The sequence below is a fragment of the Martes martes genome (assembly GCF_963455335.1).
Source record: "Martes martes genome assembly, chromosome: 7".
Lineage (NCBI taxonomy): Eukaryota > Metazoa > Chordata > Mammalia > Carnivora > Mustelidae > Martes > Martes martes.
The window spans coordinates 73,419,529-73,429,033 of NC_137894.1; the positions used below are offsets into that span (position 1 = coordinate 73,419,529).

The 9,505-nt window shown below is 51.1% G+C and overlaps 1 protein-coding gene across 2 annotated transcripts in view; it reads right to left on the bottom strand.

The window, feature by feature from the left end:
• The window catches only part of RABGGTA (Rab geranylgeranyltransferase subunit alpha), a 13,835-nt gene extending 7,052 nt beyond the window's left edge, over window positions 1-6,783 (bottom strand). The window contains exon 1 of one of the 2 annotated variants that reach the window (XM_080808103.1): window positions 6,681-6,783. The gene's annotated coding sequence lies outside the window, so the exon portion shown is untranslated. Of the gene's footprint in view, window positions 1-5,048; window positions 5,083-6,680 lie in introns of those variants that run through there. The other variant, XM_080808104.1, reaches the window with a different exon arrangement.
• Between the last annotated feature and the right edge of the window lie 2,722 nt (window positions 6,784-9,505).

The following is a 9,505-nucleotide window of genomic DNA, read 5'->3' on the forward strand; positions in this document are numbered from 1 at the left end:
TCCATTCCCATTGCACTAGAAATTAAGTTCCTTTCTTCCCTGATTGTTGAAAGTCCTTTCAATGTTCCCTCATCTCCACTCTGTCCTGTTCATTATGAGCTCATCATCTGTGCTGCTGGATCAACTTTCCTAAAAATGCAGTTTTGATCATATCACGTCTTTGCCTAAAAGCCTTCTATGGCTCCTAGACCAGCTCAGGAAGGTTTCCTGGTGAGCCTTCTTGGGGTTCAAGATGGCCAGTGAGTGTGTATGCGTGAGTGAGCATATGATGTATTTGTGAGAAGTGTGTGTCCCTGTGGCATGTGTTTATAGCTCACATTTAAGAAAGTATTTCTTTATATTTCTTTAAATTCTTTATATTCCCTCCACATCTTTCTCAGGTCCTGGAAATGTATATAAAGTGCCCACTATCTAGTCTGTCTTTCCTAGGCCCTGCAACAAATTACAGAGGAAAAGAGACGCTTTTCCTGGCCTTGTATACTTGTGGTCCTAGTGAGGAAAGATAACCACTTACTGGTTATCTTTGTGTCAGGCATTTTGACGGGAGCTTTGTGTGCACACAGGATTATCTGTGGAGGCAGTAAACAGAGTATGTGTGAACATGGACTCTTGGGCGCCTGGGTACAGATCCTGGTTTTGCCACTTAATAGCTCTGAGATCTGGGGAAAGGGACTTAACCTCTGTGATGTTTCCTTTGTGTCTCAGTTTCTTCAAAAGTAACAGGGAAGAAGTATTATCTACCTGAGAGAGTTGAAGTGGGGATTAAATGAAAGAATCTTTGTAAAGTGCTTAGCTTAGAACAGTGCCTATACCAAGTAAGGGCTCAATAAATAGTAATGGTAGTGATAGTATTATTATTTCTCATCTTCCCGAAAAAATATACAGGACATTGAGGCTCGGAAAAATTAAGTAACTTGCTAAGGGCCATCCATGTAGTAAGTGACCAGATGGGACCCCTGTCTGGTCTAGTCCAGCTCTCCCACCTCACCAACTCCTTTTTTTTCTTCCTTCCTTTCTTTCTTTTTTGTTTTGTTTTGTTTTGTTTTGTTTTGGTCACCACCTACTATTGCTTCCTGCTCTATACACACTCACATATACAACCAGATACCTGGAAACACTGATTATATCTTAATCACTAAGGGAGGGGGAAAGGGGCTGGTTGAAGGCCAAAGTAGGCATGAAATGATTTTTAGTGATTAGCAATCTTGAAACTGGAAAGGTAGAATCAAGTAGGCCTAAGAAAGGAACTGAATCTCAGGAAAGAATCTGCATCTGGGAAGATAGGGCCCGGTTTAGAAAAGAGAGGGCGGGAAGGGCATTTCAGGTATGTACTGGGACGCGAAGGTGGGGGAGAGAACAGATCTGGCTGGCTGGCAGATACCAGGTAACTTTGGAGGTAAGAACAATGGAATGAATGACAAGTGTCTTGCTTTAAGGCAAAGGGTGCTATCAGGAGTTATATTTGGTCTCCTGTGTGGGAGAAGTGGGAACCACACAGGTGTCTGTGGGCTGTGATCTGAATGATGTTTAAGGAAAAGCTCTTACTGCCCTCTATGTGGACAAAGGAACAAGCAATAATTGAGTACCAACAGAACCCCACACATCTTCTTTAATGTACTCACTACCTATATCAAGTTGTTATTTTTATCCGTATTTAAAATGAGGAAACAATGCATATAGTGGCTTCACAGAAGTTAAGTGGCTTCCCAAGGTCATACAGCAGGGAGGAAACACAACCAGAATTCGAACCAAAGCCTGGGTGGCTGCCTACCACATAGGTGGGAGCAGCCATTGCTAGAGGCTTAAATTTGAGCTTCTTGAGGCCTGGAACCCTTGTTCCCTTCATGCTGACCACCCCTTCCCCTGCCAGTTATTTCTCTGCAACCACTCCCCAAACACACACACACACACACACACACACACACACACACACACACAAACTCTCTCTCACAATGTTCCTAGAACCGTGAGCCAGTCATGGACCAGAGATGGTCTGGAGGGAGCAAGGAGACCATGAGCCCTGGGTCACAGTCCCAGTCAAAGCTTGGCTAGAAGCCATGATCTGAAGGTGGGGAGAGTAAGAGGGAGGTGGGTCCCATCGCCAGGGCTGGGCCTTGTGCAGAGTGTGGCAGCATATGAAATATGTTGATATTTGTTTAGTATCAGAGCTGGGTTTGAGAGTGTCCTGGGTGCCAGGGATACTGTGCAGGACCAGAAAGATTTGGTCTCTGTCTTCCTGGAGCTAGACAATGCAGTGCTATGCTAGACTAGAACTTTCTGCAGTGTGGAAATGTTCAATGTCTGTGCCATCAACTGTAGTCACCACTGGCCTCATGTGGCTATTGAGCACCTGAAATGTGCCCAGTGCAATGGATCTAATCTAATCCAATTTTAATTTATTTACATTTGAACAGCTACATGGGGCTAGTGGCTAGTATTGGACAGAACAGTCTCATGGGTGAGACAGACATGTCAGCATGTAAGCTGGAGCAGGGCAGGGGCCCATGGAGAAGGGGCACTGACCCAGACTGAGGTCAAGGGGATTTTGTTCTAGATCTAGTGATATATAATGGTTTAGTGTTTCTTTTCTTAAAACTCCTAATGTTTCATGGCGCCTAGGTGGCTCAGTGGCTTAAGCCTCTGCCTTCAGCTCAGGTCATGATCTCAGGGTCCTGGGATCGAGCCCTGCATCGGGCTCTCTGTTCAGCAGGGAGCCTGCTTCCCCCTCTCTCTCTGCCTGCCTCTCTGCCTACTTGTGATCTCTCTCTCTGTCAAATAAATAAATAAAATATTAAAGAAAAAAAAATCTCCTAATGTTTCCTTTTTCTTCCTGTAAAACTTGTCAATGAAGAGCAACATATATACTGAAAGTGTACAGCTTTGATCCTCCTACTTTAAACTCCCCAGCCACAGGTATGGGGAAGGGGGCTATTGTCTTCTAGAAATACAGGGAGTAGAGAGCAATGTGAGGAGGGGGGCCAGTGAGTGGATATAGACCCACTATGAGGTAAGACTTTCTAATAATTAAAGCTGTCTAAAGATGGAATGGGTGAGTTGTGAGCTTACCATCATGGGAGGTAATTAAGCATGTGTTGTTTAACCACTTTTTAACAATGTGGTCAAGGACATTGAAGGGCCCACCCCAGAGTTCTGAAAGGTTCTGATCCTTGGGTGGACCAGGGGACCAGAATGACTCAAAGTCCAAGAAGATCCTCTATATCACCCATTGCCTCAGCTCCTGGAATTCCTTGGGTGTTTGGTCTGAGTGCTTGGATTTTTTTCTCTTCTCCCTGCTCCCCAGTTTCTTCTGCCAGGCTGGGAAAATCCCTTGATGGCCCGTGATGCCACCATATGCCCACAGCACACTTCCTGGCTGAGGAACAGGAAGGAACGGGCTTGATGATGATATGGGGAGGACAGACCCAAAAGACAGGAGGACCCCAAAGGGAAAGTCCCCACAACAGTGCATGGTATTTCAGTGGGTGCTGACTCATGCCGGCATTTCTGGGGGAAGAGGTGCAGAGAGAGCACCCAGGGAATGGGGCTGAGAAGCTGGAAAAACTCCCTGAGCCAGAAGTGGAGCCTCTGTTATGGGACCAGGCGCACTGCACGGGGCGAGTGGTGATCATGACAGCATTGCATTACAATTGCTCAGAGTAAGATACGGAAGCTGAAGGGACTCCATCTTAGAAAGGCTCCATTTCTGCTGTTTCTCTGGTAGGCCTCATTCACACATGCTCTGTATTTCCCCTTGCATCTGAGTACAAGAAGTCCTCCTTTGCTCCCGCTCTAAGAGGGAGGCAAGAAAGTGAATCATTCTCTGCGTTTCATCCCAGGCCCCCGTACGCCTGATAACGTCTAGAGATCCTGAGCATGTTCCAGGACGTTTGCTTTGAACAAACTGTGGCTGACATCGGCGTCCATACCCCTTAACTTAGTGATTTACGGAATAACACTGACACCTGGCTTGGATCGGACCCTACTCCAGATGCCTGGAGGAACATGTGCGCTGGACCCCTTTCCAAAATAAACCCCTAGCCCCCAGCAACAGAGAAACTCACTCCTTTTCTGAGTGTCCCAGACCCTCCGTCTCCTAGACTCTATCACTTACGCTATTCAGTAAACTCTGCTCTCACCTCCTCCTGGCTGGAGTTTGAATTCTATCCTATGTGAAGCCAAGGACCCCTCTTGGCTGGTCCTGTGGCACCCCCTCTAGGTCGTCGGACCCAGCCTGCCCACATCAAGAGCACTGGTGGAGGTGGGAATGTGGCCAAGAAGCTCCTGCCTGGCAGGGCCTGAGTGGTGACCACCCCTGAACAACTCCAGGGGGTGCTTTGGGTTCAGGGCATATAAAATATGATTAGTGCCAGGAGGCAGTGCCCTCAGGCTCTGTGCCCATGTGAAAAACAGAAGCCTTGGAACAAGGTGAGACTGTGGGTGTCTGGAGCAGGAAAGGGTAGATGTTCTGGTAGATGAATATGGGGGACAAACAACTAGTCCCGGAAAGGAGGCACTGCTTCCTTGGGGGTAGACCCAGCCCTGACCCCTTCCCTGTCCCCTTCATTCATTCAACAGATAGCAACTAGGTGTCCTCTGTGCTGGACACAGTGACAGGCATGGGGGCCATAGTAGTGAGGAAAACACAGATACAGCCCCTGCCCTCATGGAGCTTCTGGCCCAGAGGAGGCCTGTCCAATAAAACTTTCTGGATGAGGGAAATAGTGTAAAGAGGCAGCTAAATAACAGTACAAGCAAGTGTAAGGTTACGGCCATGCCCTTACAGAGATGGGTGTCCTGCTGGGTGTGTCCTATGGCTGGGGGAGGAGCTGCCCTCTGGGGGGAGGGGGAGATTTCCCAGGGTAGTGAGCTTAGAGCTGGGGCTGTCGATTGGAGACTGGTTCCACACCTCCTCCGTGCTGCTCCAATAGTGGGGTCTGTGGGGCCTGCATTCTAGCCCATTCTGTGGGGTACAGCATCCCCATTTCCACTCTCACTGTGAACTACCCAAGGAGGCCCATTTGACCACCTCAGTCCCCTCGGCCCCTCACCTAGCCTGGAGCCACAGTGGTTGCTCAACATTTACACAATCCAGCCAGTCATCAGGCAACAATCAGTGAGCCCCAGAACAGCCCCTGCTGTCACTGAGCTTACACTTGAGTCGGGGAGACACACCCTGTAGAAACAAATACATACAAAAGGTGATTTCAGCCAGTCATAAGTGCCCCAAGGAAAATTAAAGAAAGGACTGACATGCAGCTGGCAGGGGTGGTAGGAGTCCTGGGGAAGAATGGATGAGTGAAGGAATGAATGGTGAGCACTTAAGGTCAGAGCATGCACACTGCACCCCCACTGGGCTGGGGCAGGGATTAGGCAGGGAGCCAAGACTCTCAGATCCCAGGGCAGGGAGCTTGGAGCAAGGTAGGGAGGGGTGGTCAGGGGTGGCTGCACTCCAGGCCTCATGGGCAGGGCTGAGTGCTGAGGGAGGAAATGGACAGGGAGTGCTGTGGAAACTCAAAATTTCGAATAAGGAAGGAGTACACCGGAAGTGCTGACAGGAACGGAACTGTGTGCTGGTCCCCCTGTACCTCCATTCATGACTCAGGTTTGAGCTCAGAGGGGAAAGGTGGGGCAGGGAGGGCCCAGCACTGAGGTTCAGGGAACCTGGCTTGGGTTGGCCAGCCTCACCCCTGCCCCCTGCAGAGGTGGTGGGGGGAGGAGGCACCCAGCTGGCAGCCTTACTGGGCAGTCTTCTTCTGGGCCCAAGCCCCTGAGGAAGGGTCGTGGAGGCGGAGATGTATGTGGTGAGCAGGATTCAGGCTAAGGACTGAGGAATACCTGAATGCTGCAGTCTGGGGAGGGTCAGACCTGGGCACATAAGCTGGCCCAGCCCGTCGGACTCTAGTAGGGAAGTGGGACCCTTTCCAGGAGCTCCCATTGGGCTTGGGAGCTCAGACACGCTCTGGATAGTATGGATACTCCAGGCACTGTGCTCTTCTGTCTGCAGGATTTAAAGGTTCTGTGAATGTGGGGAGTGTGGGGAGTGTGTGTGTGTGTGTGTGTGTGTGTGTGTGTGTGCATGCGCGCGCGCTCGCTTGTGTGTGTAAGGGGGAAGGTCCATGGCCCAACCTCTGACCTGGGGGGCTTGTCAACCTTAACTAGGGGATAAGGTGAGGAGGACATCTACGGCTCCAATACTAGTCAAGAGCCAAGCGAGTGTCAGAGGTTCCCCAGAAAGGGAGAGGAGCAATGGAAGGAGGCAGAAGCTTCTAGGACATTGAGATGGGTCTTGTGAGAAAAATTCTGGCAGGTAGAAATGGGGCTGGGGTTGGGAGGGGGTGGCACCTCAGGGAACAGAATAGCTGGAGCAAAGCCACGGAAGGGAGTGTGATCAAGTTGAAGGAAGAGCAAGTCTGAATTTGGCCAGGGCACCCTTGGGTTGAATGACCTTGGGAATACTTTCACCATCCTGCCAAATCACCAACCCCAAGATCCTCCCAAACCAAAACCAAACAACCCCATTCCTCCAAAACCAAGCAGCAGAGGCAGGGGGGTGCTTGGCAAAGAACCCGTGCTCGGGAGTCATACGTTGAAGCTAGACTCTTGCTGTAAAGACTTGCAGCTTGGACAAGGACCTCAACTTTTCTGAGCCTCAGTTTCCAGAGCTGTAAGAGAGTACTTACCTCATGTGGCAGATGTGAAAAGATTAAGTAAGACCTCGGAGGACTGCTCAGGTCATTGCAAGTGCTCGATAGATGCTAATTCCCTCAGCTTTTACCATAATACAAGTCTCTGGCTGGCTCAGCTGTGTTCCAGTGACAGTCAAAGTCCAAAGCCGAGTCACCTTTGTTCCCTCCTGTACGAGCCCCTTTGGGGATGCCAGGCATTGTCTGTTTGTGGAGTTCAGGCTTTGTTTATTTCTTCTGGAACCACCTCTGCAAGGAGTGGGGAGCCAAGATCTGCTCGCTGGAGGACAGGTGCATACGTGTCTGTACCTGCTAACAGAGACTACACCAAGCTGACCCTTTGTCCTCCCTCTCCCTCTTTCCTTACATTTCTCACAGCCTCCTCCATTTCCAAGGGCCTAGTAAGGGGTTCTTTTCCCTCCTAGTTTCTCTTATTACCGAGTTAAGCACAAGCAGCTTCCAGTTCCTCTGGTCTTCCGGCACACAAGCCCAGGCAGGCCCTGGACCCCTTGACCTTGCTGCAAGCAAGCGGCCCACTTCTAAGCTCCCTGAGGCACCTCAGTACAGAGGGCTGTGGCATCCACCCTGAGAAGGTCCAGCCCATGCCTGTCCTTTGCTCGTGCTCAGGGCCAGTTCTGTCTCTGCAGCTCAGTGTGAGCTCAGCGTGGGCCAGTTCGGCCTGGTCAAACGGGAAGCCCCAGGGCTCTGTGAATGGTCCCCAGGCAGGGTCACCCATGGTTGAGTGTGGGGTGGGATGGCTGGCCAAGGCGTGTGTCAGGGAGGGATCAGGACAGAGATGAGCAAGGACTGGACCGAGGTGTGTAGATTCTAACTTTCAGGACACGTCACCGAGGAGGAGTTCCCATCAGTTCCTGAAGTCCCCTTTGGGTGTTGTGAGGGGGGAGAGCCAGGCAAGGGTAAAGAAAAGCCCACATGAGGGCCCCGCAGGAGCCCAAGCCCAGTGGACAAATCAAGATGAGGTGGTTGAGCCCAGGCCTGTCTTTTTTCCTTCCTCATTCTGGTTCCTACCCATCCACAGTCCTCAGAGGTCTTGACTTCCTCTGAGATCTTTTCGGAGGTCCCTCCAGCAACTTGATCTCCCCATCCCTGGGCACAGTCCCCATGGTGACCTCAGAAGTCACTTTGCTATAGCCTCCCCCCATCCCATCTGTCCCCTGGTCTTCACCACCTCGGTTGGTCCGCCCCTCCACAAAACCCCTCTCTCTGAACCCTTCCGCCTATGCCCTCTCAGGCCCCCCATCCTTCCACTGCTCCTCCTGGCCCCATAGCCCATCCTCGCCTGCCCTTTTCCTGGCCCCGGTGCTGAATATTCCCTCTGCCCTTCTGTCTCCCGGTCAGCTGATATCGGTGGCAGCTTCCTTTGTGCCCAGCCCTGGGCGGGGAAAGGTGGATGGGTGAAGGAAGGCCTCGTGAAACAAAGGTCTGGCTCTCGATGTGCTTCCAGTTATCATCATGAGACAATTAGACAACCATGGGGAGACCCAGGGTGGGGACTCAAAGAAGCAGGAGGGGTCAGGGTAGCCAGGCTGCCTCCCGGGTCGCACACAACTCTTGCTCCTTTTGGGTTTCACTTTCCTGGGCATGTCACGACATTCTCATCCCCGCCTTTCCCCGCAAAACCTCATCTCCATCTCAGTTTCTACCTCCAGGCATCCAGGGGCACCCTTGCTCATCTCTGTCTGTCCTGATCCCTCCCTGACACACGCCTCGCCGGCCACCCCACCCCACACTCAACCATGGGTGACCCTGCCTGGGGACCATTCACAGAGCCCTGGGGCTTCCCGTTTGACCAGGCCGAACTGGCCCACTCTGAGCTCACACTGAGCTGCAGAGACAGAACTGGCCCCGAGCAGGAGCAAAGGACAGGCACGGGCTGGACCTTCTCAGGGTGGATGCCACAGCCCTCTGTACTGAGGTGCCTCAGGGAGCTTAGAAGTGGGCCACTTGCTTGCAGCAGGGTCAAGGGGTCCAGGGCCTGCCTGGGCTTGTGTGCCGGAAGACCAGAGGAACTGGAAACTGCTTGTGCTTAACTTGGTAATGAGGGAAACTGGAGGGAAAAGTACCCCTTTTGTGCCTCAGGATGTGCCCTTTATTTTATTTTTTTAAAGATTTTATTTATTTATTTGACAGAGAGTGAGAGATCACAAGCAGGCAGAGAGAGAGAGGGAAGCAGGCTCCTCGCTGAGCAGAGAGCCCACCACAGGGCTCGATCCCAGGACCCTGGGATCATGACCTGAGCCGAAATCAGAGGCCTAACCCACTGAGCCACCCAGGCGCCCCTGCCCTTTATTTTCTTAATTAGAAATAATTAAACCTCCCCACTCCTCCACTCTCCCCATTTTTTAAGTCTTTGGCCAGTTCTCTAATGGAGCTAGTTGCTCCCACCTGTATTCTCAGGGTACTCTGTGTGAACTTGGCTATGGCCCCCCTCTCGCAAACTTAACTAATCTTCCCAGGGCCTGACATGGTGCTGTGTGTAGGCATAAACAAACATTTTTTTGGAATGAATTTTGGAATCGATCCCCTCGGACCACAGTCCTGTGACTCTGCTATTGGGCTTCTCAGATCTCGACTCTCTTCTACCTCCAATCAAAACCCAACTGTCCATGTTTCATTCCCTCTGAGCTGTTACTCTATTGCTTGTTCTGAAGAGTGACTGACACTTGTTGGAGGGAAGCAAGGTGGGGTGAAAACCCTCTGGGGGCCAGGGCCTGGTTTGTCTTGTGCTTTGTGTTCTCAAAGCCAAGAATGGTGACTGGTACAGGGCATATTCTTAAATATTTGTCAGGAGAAGGAACTGA